Source organism: Hyperolius riggenbachi, chromosome 3 (genome assembly GCF_040937935.1).
Source record: "Hyperolius riggenbachi isolate aHypRig1 chromosome 3, aHypRig1.pri, whole genome shotgun sequence".
Lineage (NCBI taxonomy): Eukaryota > Metazoa > Chordata > Amphibia > Anura > Hyperoliidae > Hyperolius > Hyperolius riggenbachi.
Window position 1 is genome coordinate 273,355,753 of NC_090648.1, and position 13,835 is coordinate 273,369,587.

Below are 13,835 nucleotides of genomic sequence, written 5' to 3' on the forward strand. Positions count from 1 at the left end.
CCAGGTTCTCCCAATGGTTTTTCATGTGACTCATGTTGGGCTACAGTGTGGTGTTGGATGAGCTCCTGCTAAAGGCAGCCTTCATTCTAATCTGCACTTTGATTTATTGCACTTTCCAGTACTCTTTTGGGAAGGCAGTTTCTCTATTGCATCTACCAAATGTCATCCACTAATGATAAAAACTGCCCAATGATCCATCGCTTCTGGTCACTGATAAAATCAATCAGAAAAGATCGATTGTGCCCACTAATAAACAAAAAGTTGCTATCAGATCCGATCAGATTAATGGGATCAATCCAAAATTTGGATTGATTCCATTATTCTGATCAGATTGGTTAGCAAATGTTCGTCTGTTAGTGGACACAATCGATTGTTTTCAATCAATCACAGCGGGGACTGGAAATGATCAATCATCAGACAGATTTCATCATTTGCAGGTACCATATAGCTGGACTCACACTATACTGGGTGATCCTGTAAAAACCGATACATTTTTCATTTAAGCGGATCAGATCATTGTGCATCAGCTTTTTATTTGGTTTCATGATCCATTCCATTGACTATCAGCTCCCCGTGTTCCCTGTCATCATCGATTAGTGTCCTCAGCTGCTGCTGTCACCATCCATTCAGGTCCTGGCAAATTGGAAATGTCAGTACACCAATCCTGAGGTGCCAGCAATACAGCTTGAAGACTTGCCAACATGGCGTCCAGAGACAGGAGGTGCAAAAGTATATGGCCAAATCAGATGCAAATCAATATTAACCCTTTGTAACGATAGGTGTCAGCAACCAGAGAGAGAATCTGATTCTTGGCGATCTGCAGTATCCCCAAGAATACAGATATACCTGATTATTGGGGATCTGCAGAATCGCCAATAATCAAATATGTCTAACCTCTAGACACCTGAGTGTGTAAGTGTTTTGGTGCAACAGTAACCTTTGGACCACCGGGGTAGCAGGTGGTCCAATAAGTAGAGAAGACTCTACTGCAGTCAAGGACACCTGGAGAGGGAGTCCCAGACTGACAAGGAGCAGTGTCCCCTCTGTAGAGCAGGGGACCCCTGCGGGAAGGCTGAACACCCTGAGGGAGGGCAACAGCCAGAAGGTCAGACAGGCCGGGTCGGCAACAGTGTATCAGATATGCAAGGTACCAAATCAGAGAACAGAAGAATAGTCAGGAAAGCTACAGGTCATAACAGATATCAGAACAAAGTCTAGTCTGAGGTGTGAGCTCCGTGATCTCAACACCCTGGAACTATGCTAGAGAATAACACAGATGATATACAGTATTCCTAGTCTGGGGTGTGAGGGCCGTGATCTCAACACCCTGGAACTATGCTAGAGAATAACACAGATGATATACAGTATTCCTAGTCTGGGGTGTGAGGGCCGTGATCTCAACACCCTGGAACTATGCAAGAGAATAACACAGATAATATACAGTAACTGGCTAAGTGTGGATTCCCAGGTCCTCCTGGTTCCACCACACTGAAGGATCTGACTAAAGTCTGAGTGCTAACACATAGGCATTCGCCAACGCCAGACAACCAGCAACTGAACAGCAGGAGATATTTATAGTAAAGCGCCCCACAGCGCCGCCCAGCTCCCATCAACCAATCACTGACTGAGCAGGAATCAACTGACCGCCCTGATCAGCTGATCTTCCTCCTATTGGTATAAAGAGCTTGTCTTGCAGCGCGCGCGTGTAGCTCTCCATCTGTGTGCACTACTAGTTCCAGACAGCCCAGACACATGTTACTGCGGGGAAACCGCCGCACTGGACGCGGAATCCGCCGCCTTACCGTCAGAACATGTGGCGGCCCCCACGCCATTCTTCCCATGTGCACCATTAGTTCCAGATAACCCAGACGCATGCTGACGAGGACAAACCGCCGCATCAGACGTGGAATCAGCCGCCTTACTGTCAGAACACGCGGCGGCTTTTCCGCTATTCATCACAGTACCCCCCCCCCCCCCCGAGGAGTGGACTCCGGACACTTTCCACCAGGCTTTCCAAGATGTAAATCATGGAACTCTTTCTTCAAATCCTCCACATGCATGCGGCAATCTGGCACCCAAGATCTCTCCTCTATGCCATATCCTTTCCAGTGGACCAGATACTGCACGGAATTCTGCACCAGGCGAGAATCCAGAATTTTTCAATCTCATACTCTGGTTGGTCATCCACCAACACAGGGGGGGGGGGAGAGGAGTCCACCTGTACAGCTGGTTTCAACAGGGACACATGGAACGATCTCACACATTTCATGCTGGGTGAGAGATCAACATCATATGTGACATTATTAATCTTCTTGGCCACTGGAAATGGTCCTATAAATTTAGGACCTAGCTTGGGTGACAATTGTTTCAAGGCCAAATGACGAGTGGATACCCACACCAGATCTCCAGGGGAGAATCTCCACTCTACAGACCGATGTTTATCTGCCTGCTTCTTCTGGGTTTGAAAAGCTTTCCCTATGTTCCTCTTAACCATTCCCCAAATCTCTTTCAAGGCCTTCTGCCAGTCCTCCAGAGCTGGAAAAGGAGTTGACGCGACTGGCAAAGGAGCAAACTTAGGTGATCTACCTGACACCACTTGAAAAGGAGAATACCCAGAAGAAGAGCTTTTCAGATTGTTGTGCGCAAACTGCAAACGGCAAAAACTTTACCCAATCAGTTTGCGCATCAGCAACATAGCACCTGAGAAATTGTTCCAGGGATTGGTTAACTCTCTCGGTCTGACCGTTGGTCTGAGGGTGGTAGCCTGATGAGCATGCGAGTTCCATGTTTAATTGATGGCAAAAGGCCCTCCAAAATTTCGAAACAAATTGGACTCCCCGATCTGACACTACATTCTCCGGAATGCCATGCAGCCGGAAGATGTGCTGGATGAAGAGATCAGCCAGTTCCTGGGCCGAGGGGAGTCCTTTCAGAGGGACAAAGTGCGCCATCTTACTGAAACGATCCACTACCACCCAAATGACCGACTTGCCTTCAGACCGAGGGAGTTCACCCACAAAATCCGTGGAAATATGAGTCCAAGGTTCATTGGGGACTGGCAAAGACTGTAACGTGCCCACGGGGGCCTGATGAGAGGGCTTACTCCTTGCACAGATCGTGCACTCCCTTACAAATTCCTTACAATCAGACACTAAACTAGGCCACCAGGCACATCTAGCCAGTAGATCCTGAGTTCTGGTGGCTCCAGGATGACCGGCATTCTTGTGAGAATGAAAAAACTCTAGAATTTGTAACCGAAAGGGCAGTGGCACAAACATGACCCCCTCTGGTTTCCCCTCTGGAACATCCTGTTGATAGGGACTCAAAGTGGTTGACCAATCTCTCCAAGTCTCAGTGGCTGCCAGGACTACCTTTGGGGGCAGGATAGTCTCTGTATCGACAGACTGCGCTGACTAAGGCTCAAAACACCTAGAGAGCGCATCGGCCTTGATATTCTTACCTCCGGGAGTATACGTGATTATAAATCTAAATCTAGCAAAAAAACAGGGACCACCGGGCCTGATGGGGGCTAAGTCTCTTAGCCCCCTCGATATACTCCAAATTCTTATGGTCTGTGTAAACCGTGATAACATGTTCTGCACCCTCCAGCCAGTGTCGCCATTCCTCAAAAGCTAATTTGATGGCTAGGAGCTCCGATGTCATAATTTTTCTCGGCAGGTGAAAATCTGCGAGAAAAGTAAGCGCATGGATGTAGCTTACCCTGCAATCCTGACCTCTGTGACAACACCGCTCCTACCCCCACCTCTGAGGCATCAACCTCCACAATGAAGGGAAAAGCGACGTCAACATGCCTCAGTATTGGGGCAGAACAGAACAGCTTCTTTAGAGTAGAGAAGGCCGTATGAGCCTCAGGTGACCAATGATGAGTATCAGCCCCTTTCATAGTGAGACTGGTGAGAGGGAGATGATGGTAGAGTACCCTTTAATAAATCTTCTGAAGTAATTGGCAAACCCCAGGAACCTCTGGAGTGCCTTCAGCCCCACGGGCTGAGGCCAGTCCAGGACAGCAGAAACCTTCCCTGGGTCCATCGAGAGACCAGAAGTGGAGATGATGTAACCTAGGAAGGCTACTGACTCTACCTCAAAGAGGCATTTCTCTAGTTTGGCATACAGCTGATTCTGTCGTAACCTCTCCAATACCCATCTGACATGCTTGCGATGTTCAGCGAGGTTGGACGAAAAGATTAGTATATCGTCCAAATAAACCAGAACAAACTTCCCCAACACTTCCCTGAAAACTTCATTGATTAACTCCTGGAAGACGGCTGGCGCATTGCACAACCCGAAGGGGATCACCAGGTATTCATTATGCCCATCGGGTGTGTTAAAGGCCGTCTTCCATTCGTCTCCATCTCTGATGCGAACCAGATTGTATGCACCCCTGAGATCTAGCTTAGAAAAAATCTTGGCGTTGGTCACCTGTGTGAATAAAGCGATTTTTCACAGTGATCCTATTCAGTCCTCTGTAATCAATACAGGGGCGAAGACCTCCGTCTTTTTTCTTCACAAAAAAAACCCCTGCTCCTGCTGGTGACCGAGAGGGACGTATGTACCCTTTCGCTAAGTTTTCCCTGATGTATTCCTGCATAGCTAGTTTCTCTGGCCCAGATAGATTATAAAGATGACCTCTGGGCGGCATACAACCAGATCTCAGATCGATAGGACAATCAAAGGCACGATGGGGGGGAAGTTTGTCTGCTGACTTTGGGCAAAAGACATCAGCAAATTTTTCGTATTGTCTTGGTACACCTTCAACCTGAACGTTGGTATTACCCAGGGTTACTTTCGCTAAACAATGAGGATCACAGTGGGACGACCAGCTCGTTAGCTGACCCGTAACCCAGTCTATCTTAGGTGAGTGGATTTGTAACCAGGGCATGCCAAGAATGACGGTAGAGGTTGCCATATGCAAGATCAGAAATTGCAGACTCTCCCCATGTAAGACCCCCACCTTGAGATGCACATTAGGAGTCTGGGACAAGGGGTGGTCACTCTGCAGAGGAGAGTCATCTACCGCAGTGACCAAGATTGGTTGATTCAAGGGAAGCATAGGTATACCCAATCTTTTTGCAAACTCGTAATCGATAAAATTAGCTGCTGAACCAGAATCAATAAAGGCTTCCGTAGAAGCAGTCTGACCCTCCCATGTGTCCGAACAAGGGAGTAACAGACGATCATTATGTAGAGGTAAAGACTGCGCGCCCAGGGTATTACCTCTGACTACACCTAGGTGGCAGCATTTCCCAACCTCTTGGGACAGTTCCGCACTATATGACCCTGCTCTGCACAGTACAGACGAAGCTGCTCCGTCTTCCTACGATTCCTCTCTGAACGAATTAATTTGGAGTGACCAATTTGCATTGGCTCAGGTGGCGGTGAGGTAGGTGGAGACGTGGCATAGGAGACATATCTAACCCTGTCTTTACCACGGGTTTGCTTTTGGTATCGTAACCGACGATCCACATGCACTGCCAGAGAGATTGCTTCCTCAAGTGTCTTAGGTTCAGGGTATCCCAACATCAGCCCCGAAACTGCGTCTGACAACCCCGATAAAAAACAATCTAGTAGTGCAAAGGCCCCCCACCTAGCCGACACTGACCACTTCCTGAACTCAGCTGCATAGACCTCCACTGGATCTTTGCCTTGACACAAGGTTTTTAGCTTCCGCTCAGAGGTAGACGCAATGTCTGGGTCATCATAAATTATGGCCATGGACTTGAAGAATTCTTCAACTGACCTAAGTGCTTCATGCCCTGTTGGTAAATTATACGCCTAGGTTTGAGCATCCCCTGAGAGTAAGGTTTTGATAAAGGTAATTCTCTGTGCCTCTGTCCCTGACAGATTAGGCCTCAATTCAAAATATGACATTACACGATTCTTAAAATTCTGAAAGTCAGATCTATGGCCAGAAAACTTTTCCGGTACAGACATTCTCAAGTCTGTGACTGGAGGGGATCGCACTGAATTGACAGTCGTCTGTAGGACTTGTAGTGACCCAGATAAAGCAGAGATCTGGGCCTGCTGACCGTCCATCACTCTGATGAGATTTTCCACTGAGGTGGTGAGTGTGTCCAGACGAGTGCTAAGTGCGTCCATATTGTTTTGGTCTGGCGTTCTGTAACGATAGGTGTCAGCAACCAGAGAGAGAATCTGATTCTTGGCGATCTGCAGTATCCCCAAGAATACAGATATACCTGATTATTGGGGATCTGCAGAATCGCCAATAATCAAATATGTCTAACCTCTAGACACCTGAGTGTGTAAGTGTTTTGGTGCAACAGTAACCTTTAGTCCACCGGGGTAGCAGGTGGTCCAATAAGTAGAGAAGACTCTATTGCAGTCAAGGACACCTGGAGAGGGAGTCCCAGACTGACAAGGAGCAGTGTCGCCTCTGTAGAGCAGGGGACCCCTGCGGGAAGGCTGAACACCCTGAGGGAGGGTGACAGCCAGAAGGTCAGACAGGCCGGGTCGGCAACAGTGTATCAGATATGCAAGGTACCAAATTAGAGAACAGAAGAATAGTCAGGAAAGCTACAGGTCATAACAGATATCAGAACAAAGTCTAGTCTGAGGTGTGAGGTCCGCTATTCATCACACCCTTTCACTCAAAGCTTACACTTGCAGCAACACAATGCACAATCAAAAAATTAAGACCACAGTCGAATGTAGATGAATAAAATCCAAATTTTTATTATGGTAAATGTAACACATAAGTGGAAATAACTGACACATATTGGGTTAATCTGATTTGGCCCTAGCACCTCCATATTTATGGTTTTTGTAGGATGAGCACAGCTACTTTGTATGTTTGTAAGAGTGAACAGAGGTGCCAGTAGGATAAAATGTTCTAAAAGGCTTAAAATCCCTCAGGAGGTGGTGGTGGACTCGCCTCCCCGAAGCAGACAAGATACTGTCAGTTTTATGACAACAGGTTTATTAATATACTCCAAAACAAACAGTGCAACATGTTTCACGGGTATGTTCCCGCTTCCTCAGGCAATAAACAGATAGGAGTACACAGTATAGTCTCAAGGTCATGAATAGCGCCTCAGGTCACAGAGGCACTATTCGTGACCTTGAGACTATACTGTGTACTCCTTTCTGTTTGCTGCCTGAGGAAGCGGGAACATACCCGTGAAACGCGTTGCACTGTGTGTTTTGGAGTATATTAATAAACCTGTTGTCATAAAACTGACGGTATCTTGTCTGCTTCGGGGAGGCGAGTCCACCACCACCTCCTAAGGGATTTTAAGCCTTTTAGAACATTTTATCCTACTGGTGCCTCTGTTCACTCTTACATTATCAATATCCACCCCTGGTGGAGGGGTTGATCCCCATTTTTCCTTATCTACAGAGAGCGATTTTTAATCCTGAGTGAGGACAGGTCTAATCTCCTCACCTGCCTATACAGTGGTTACCTAGGAGGTAACCAACGTTTGTGAGTATATACATTATATACTTTTCATTTCCAACCCCTTGTTTTGCATACTACACTATATTGGGCTCTCGGTATTTCTTTTGTCTTTATCGTTACTTTGTATGTTTGTCTGATTGACAGTAACAGCAAAACTGTAAGAGTAATTTGTGCGCAACAAAACTGTCAAAAAAGTCTGTGCCATCTTATCACCACTAAACTACCTGACTGCTGGCGTTTGTGAAATAAAAAAATAAATACCATATATTCCGGCGTATAAGACGACTGGGCGTAAAAAATAACCCCTCAACTTTTCCAGTTAAAATATAGAGTTTGGGATATACTCGCCGTATAAGATTACCCCTCTTCCAACACACTCCAAAAAAAAAAAAACTAGTACTATGTATGAACAGATACTGATGCTGTACTGTATGTGGTACCCAGTATATAACATTATATAGACTAATGACCTAAGTAGATTGGTCAGCTCTCCTTGTCTACCTGTTTATCTGAGCGGTATGGAAGAATAGTTCATGCTGTGCCCATAAAACACACCTTTTTCACCCTTCTGGTCCTCCCTTGTATCCTATTTACCTCCTTCTCTGCCTCTCAGATGTCACATGTGCGCCTGCATCGCTTCACAACAGTCCTCAGCAGCAAGATCTGAGAGGCGGTAGCAGGATAGGGCGTATAACTCGGCATCAATGACACCCAGCGTATAAGATGACCCCTGACTTTCAGAAGATTTTTAAGGGTTAAAAAGTAGTCTTATACGCCAGAATATATAGTATTTACATTTTTGGTGTCCTTTTTTTTATCAGACACTGTGTGATATTTTCCCCTGTTGCTAGTGTGTCATTCATCGTAACACCAGCAACTGTAGCGTGTAGTGTAGCTACCTACACCTGCAGAGCCTATTCTGTTATAGCATCACTGTACTGGAAAAAAATTGCCATTTTTGTCTTGAGGTATATATTTCAGACAGATAGTATCATTCTGCCTAATAATTATGCTATGTTTTGTATGATTTGTGGGTTGTACTGTCATTCATTTTCTCCAGTTCATTGTGCAGACTGGCAATATTGTCTACTTTTCATATCACTTTCAGAGCATAAACTACAGTAGCAGTGCTGAGACACACCATCTTGGTCTGACCCTTCTACTTTTGATCTAATATTTTTACAATGTGTTATGCTTGTACATGGCATTGCTGATGCAGTCCACGGAGATCATGCTGCCAGCTAGCAATGTGGTCTACACTTTTTCTCAGGCCCACAACCTCCTCCTCTTGCTGCTGCCTTTCAGTGCTCCATTGATGCTACTTACATGCACACTTCTTGGTGGTGTTGCCGATTCATTGCATGCACACTTCTTGGTGGTGTTGCTGATACAGTCCACCAAGTCCACCAAGTCCATACTGCCAGCTAGCGTCCATGTTCCGTCTCAGGGCCCATTTACACCTGCTGCTGCTTCTGCCACCTTTCAGTGCTCCATATACACAAAATAGTTTTGCACTTCAGGATGGCATTGCTGCTGAACGCTACCCAGCTTGTGTTGTCAGCTAGTAATGTGGTCTCCTTGGTGATAGTTGACTAAAGGCCACACACAGCCTCTGCTCTCACTGACCCATGCTCCATCTCAGGCTCTTTGTCCTTGGACACTACTTCTAGACACCATTATGGGTGTAATTTACTTCAAATATCATCCAGTTTATGATGCCAGCTTACAATGTGATCTGGTCTTGCAATGTGGTCTGGTCTGTACATATGTGTACGCCGCTGGTGAGCTTGGCACAGCCAAATGGCTCACCCTGCTGCAGCTCAAATCTCTGGTGGAGTTAAATACCACTCCCCTTCCAAGTTGTAGCAACTCAGAGGGAGGAGTAAATGCCGGAAGCCCAAATTGCCCTTACGCTCCCCCGCAGTGTAACACTACTGCAAAGGCAGCACCGTGCACCAAAACCACCTGTTTTGCTGGTCTCCAGCCGTTATGAATCAAGAATCAGTGAATATACTAAAAATATATTAACAATTTATATTTTAAATAGGTAGATTTTATCATGGTAAGTTGCTTCTAAAGAACATGAGATACTAGAGAATTTTGGAGTTTAACATGATAACTCCTATGAGTTATATCTCATTATTATTATTTTTGTATTTATATAGCGCCAACATCTTCTGCACTATACAGAGTGTATTGTCTCATAACTTAACTGTCCCTCAGAGGAGCTCACAATCTAATCCCTACCATAGTCATATGGCTATGTATGTATCATATTGTGTCTGTCTCATAGTCTAGGGCCAATTTAGGGGGAAGCCAACTAACTTATTTTTCTTCTGCATATGTATTTTATGGCTAAAATATCATAACCTACGAATCAACAGATCTAATGTGAATGTAGTTGAAACCAAAAGTAATGACTACTTCTCAGCTTCTGTGATTACATCTGGACATTTGAGTTAATGGCAACTATTGTGTCTGAAGCTTTGGACAAGCTGGACTAGAACAAGGATAATAGAGATTTCATTTCAACTTATCTAACTTATTAAGAGAATGATAAGCACAATAGCAGAGATTACATAGAGCTTTTTGCCATGAAAAACTGTAATCTATATAAAGCCTAGTACACATATGTCCCCTGGCAGGGATCGGGACTCTATTCCTATTGACAACATTGCAGGGCCGAGGCTGTACAGATGCATCACTAGCATGCAAGTTAGCGACAGGTAGTGTTGGGCGAACACCTAGATGTTCGGGTTCGCGAACGTTCGCCGAACATCGCCGCGATGTTCGGGTGTTTGCGCCGAACTCCGAACATAATGGAAGTCAATGGGGACCCGAACTTTCATGCTTTGTAAAGCTTCCTTACATACTACATACCCCAAATTAGCAGGGTATGTGCACCTTGGGAGTGGGTACAAGAGGAAAAAAAAATATTTGAAAAAGAGCTTATAGTTTTTGAGAAAATTGATTGTAAAGTTTCAAAGGAAAAACTGTCTTTTAAATGTGGAAAATGTCATGTTTCTTTGCACAGGTAACATGCTTTTTGTCGCCATGCAGTCATAAATGTAATACAGAGAAGAGGTTCCAGGAAAAGGGACCGGTAACGCTAACCCAGCACCAGCAGCAGCACACGTGATGGAACAGGAGGAGGAGGCGCAGGAGGAGAAGGCCACGCTTTGTGAGACACAACAACCCAGGCCTTGCATGAGGACAAGAAGCGTGCGGATAGCATGCTTTGTACCGCCATGCAGTCATAAATGTAATAAAGATAAGTGGTTCAATAAACAGGGACAACGCGGCAACGCTAACCCAGCAGCAGCAGACGTGATGGGGCAGGAGGAGGCGCAGGAGGAGAAGGCCACGCTTTGTGAGACACAACAACCCAGGCCTTGCATGAGGACAAGAAGCGTGCGGATAGCATGCTTTTTACCGCCATGCAGTCATAAATGTAATAAAGATAAGAGGTTCCATAAACAGGGACCGTCACCGGCAACGCTAACCCAGCAGCAGCAGCAGCAGACGTGATGGAACAGGAGGAGGTGCAGGAGGAGAAGGCCACGCTTTTTGAGACACAACAACTCAGGCCTTGCATGAGGACAAGAAGCGTGCGGATAGCATGCTTTGTACCGCCATGCAGTCATAAATGTAATAAAGATAAGAGGTTCCATAAACAGGGACCGGCAACGCTAACCCAGCAGCAGCAGCACACGTGATGGAACAGGAGCAGGCACAGGAGGAGAAGGCCATGCTTTTTGAGACACAACAACACAGGCCTTGCATGAGGACAAAAAGCGTGCGGATATAGCAGCAATGCTTTTTGCCGCCATGCAGTCATAAATGTAATACAGATGAGAGGTTCAATAAACAGGGACCGGAAACGCTAAACCATCCCAGATGTTCATTGGTCATGTTACTTGGTTGGGGTCCTGGAGTGTTGCGTAGTCGTTTCCAATCCAGGATTGATTCATTTTAATTTGAGTCAGACGGTCTGCATTTTCTGTGGAGAGGCAGATACGCCGATCTGTGACGATGCCTCCGGCAGCACTGAAACAGCGTTTCGACATAACGCTGGCTGCCGTGCAAGCCAGCACCTCTATTGCGTACATTGCCAGTTCGTGCCAGGTGTCTAGCTTCATGCCCGGTTTCAGGTCCAGCGGTGCCAGCCACAAATCCGTCTGTTCCTTTATTCCCCTCCAAATTTCCTCCCCTGTGTGCTGCTTATCCCCAAGGCAGATCAGCTTCAGCAACGCTTGCTGACGCATGCCAACAGCTGTGCTGCACTGCTTCCACGATCATACTGCTGCTGGTGCTGGGTTAGCGTTTCCGGATGAGGTACAGCTTTGAGATGCGTTTGAGGAGAAGGAGTCAGAGAGGTAGGTGCTGCTGTTGTTATCCAGTGGGAGGGACGATGGTGCAGCTGTTTGCGGCGTGGGCAACACCCGCACCGTAGCAGGTGAGGAATCGCTGCCAGGCTCCACAAGGTTCACCCAGTGCGCGGTAAGGGAGATGTATCGACCCTGGCCGAACGCACTTGTCCAGGTGTCAGTGGTGAGGTGAACCTTGCAGGCAATGGCATTCTTCAAGCTTCGGGTTATTTTGCTGACCACGTGCTCATGCAACTCAGGCACTGCAGAGCGCGCAAAGTGGTAGCGGCTGGGAACCACGTAACGTGGGATGGCCACTGACATCATGCCCTTGAAGCTGTTTGTCTCCACCACTCGATATGGCAGCATTTCGCAGGCCAGAAGCTTGGCTATGCTGGCTGTTACTGCTACGGCCCGGGGGTCATTTGCTGGCAATTTCCTCTTGCGCTCAAACATCTCCGAGACAGACAACTGAACCGTAGGGCTGCACACCGAAGGGCTGTTGGTTGTTGTGTTTGATGAACACTGGGAGACCTCAAGAGCACTACTCCGGAAAGTGACGGTGTCAGCGTCGTCTGATGTTTGTGAATGTTGTGAACCACGCAATAGCTAGGCTACTGCTGCTGCTGAGGCGGGTCTGGTGGTGAGTCTGGTGAACCCAAGGGAGGCAGTGTTGCTGGTGGTACCCTGTCCTGCCGCGTTTGCCCACAGAGTGGGATGTTTGGATAGCATGTGGCGGCTCATGCTGGTGGTGGAGAGGTTGTTAATACTTTTCCCCCTGCTCAGGCGGGTCTTGCACATCTTGCAAATCACCATGGTAACATCCTCAGTGCAGTCTTCAAAGAAAGCCCAGACTTTGGAGCACCTGCCTTGCTGGCGATTTCTGTTTGAGCCTCTTTTGCCTCTCACTTGAACTTCCACGCTTGTGGTGCCTGAAATTGCGCGCCGCCTACCTTGTGGCACAAGGCGAACTCGTGCAGCAGTGGGTTCTTCAACAGACTCATCTGTGCTGCTGTTACGACGGCGATGTTCTCGTTCACAAACAAAATCTGGGTCTATGTCCACATTGTCCATACCCTCCTCTTCCATCTCCTCAAACTCGTCATATGTCATTGTGGGGGGCCGCCACCGTGGAGTAGAGCTCCCCAGAACAACCTCTGCGCAGCTCACTTCAACGTCGTCTGGTTATCTGGCAGTTGTGTGCGTGGTGTCGCTGCCGGTTGTGTCAGCTTTGTGCCCACTGGCTCCTTGTAACTGGCTGAGGACTCGGACCTCGTGCGTGATGTGCTGGTGCTGCTTAACCCACTGCTGGACGCTTGAGAGGTCATCCAAGTAATTATCTGGTCCTGTTCTTTTGGATCTGTGAGGGTGGTTGTCCTGGACAACATGGGCGGTATTGAGTGGGTTTTCTTGGGTGCTCCCCTGTGGCCTGTACGTGAACCGTCAGGGGAAACACCTCTTCCCTTGCCCCTCCCTCTTTCACCGGATTTCTTCCTCATTTCTCTTATCCTTAAAGTACACGCTGACTGGCAGCAGTACAGTGGCAGTACAGAAATGCTATACAGTGGTGGGTGAGCGGTGTACCACTATTGCCAGCAGCGACACAGAGCACAATGCTATACAGTGGCGGGTGAGCGGTGTACTACTGTTCCCAGCAGACACAGAGTGGCAGTAAACACAATGCTATATAGTGTGGCTGAGCCGTGTACACAGAGTGGCAGTAAACACAATGCTATATAGTCTGCTATATAGTCACCCCGAACGGGGTGATGTTCTGCAGAACCCGAACAGTGGCGAACACTGTTCGCCCAACACTACTGGGAATGCAGATTTTAGTACCTAAACACACAATGCAACATGTTTTCCGGGGTCGGACTCTGAGGCACATACAGATGGTCCCGATCATCATCCTCATCATACAACTCTTCTCCTGAGTCTGACCCACCCACCACCTCTGCCACCCCAACATCCCCAGACACAGACCCCTCATTGTCCTCAACATTAACTTGGGATGCTGGCCTGAGCCAGACCTC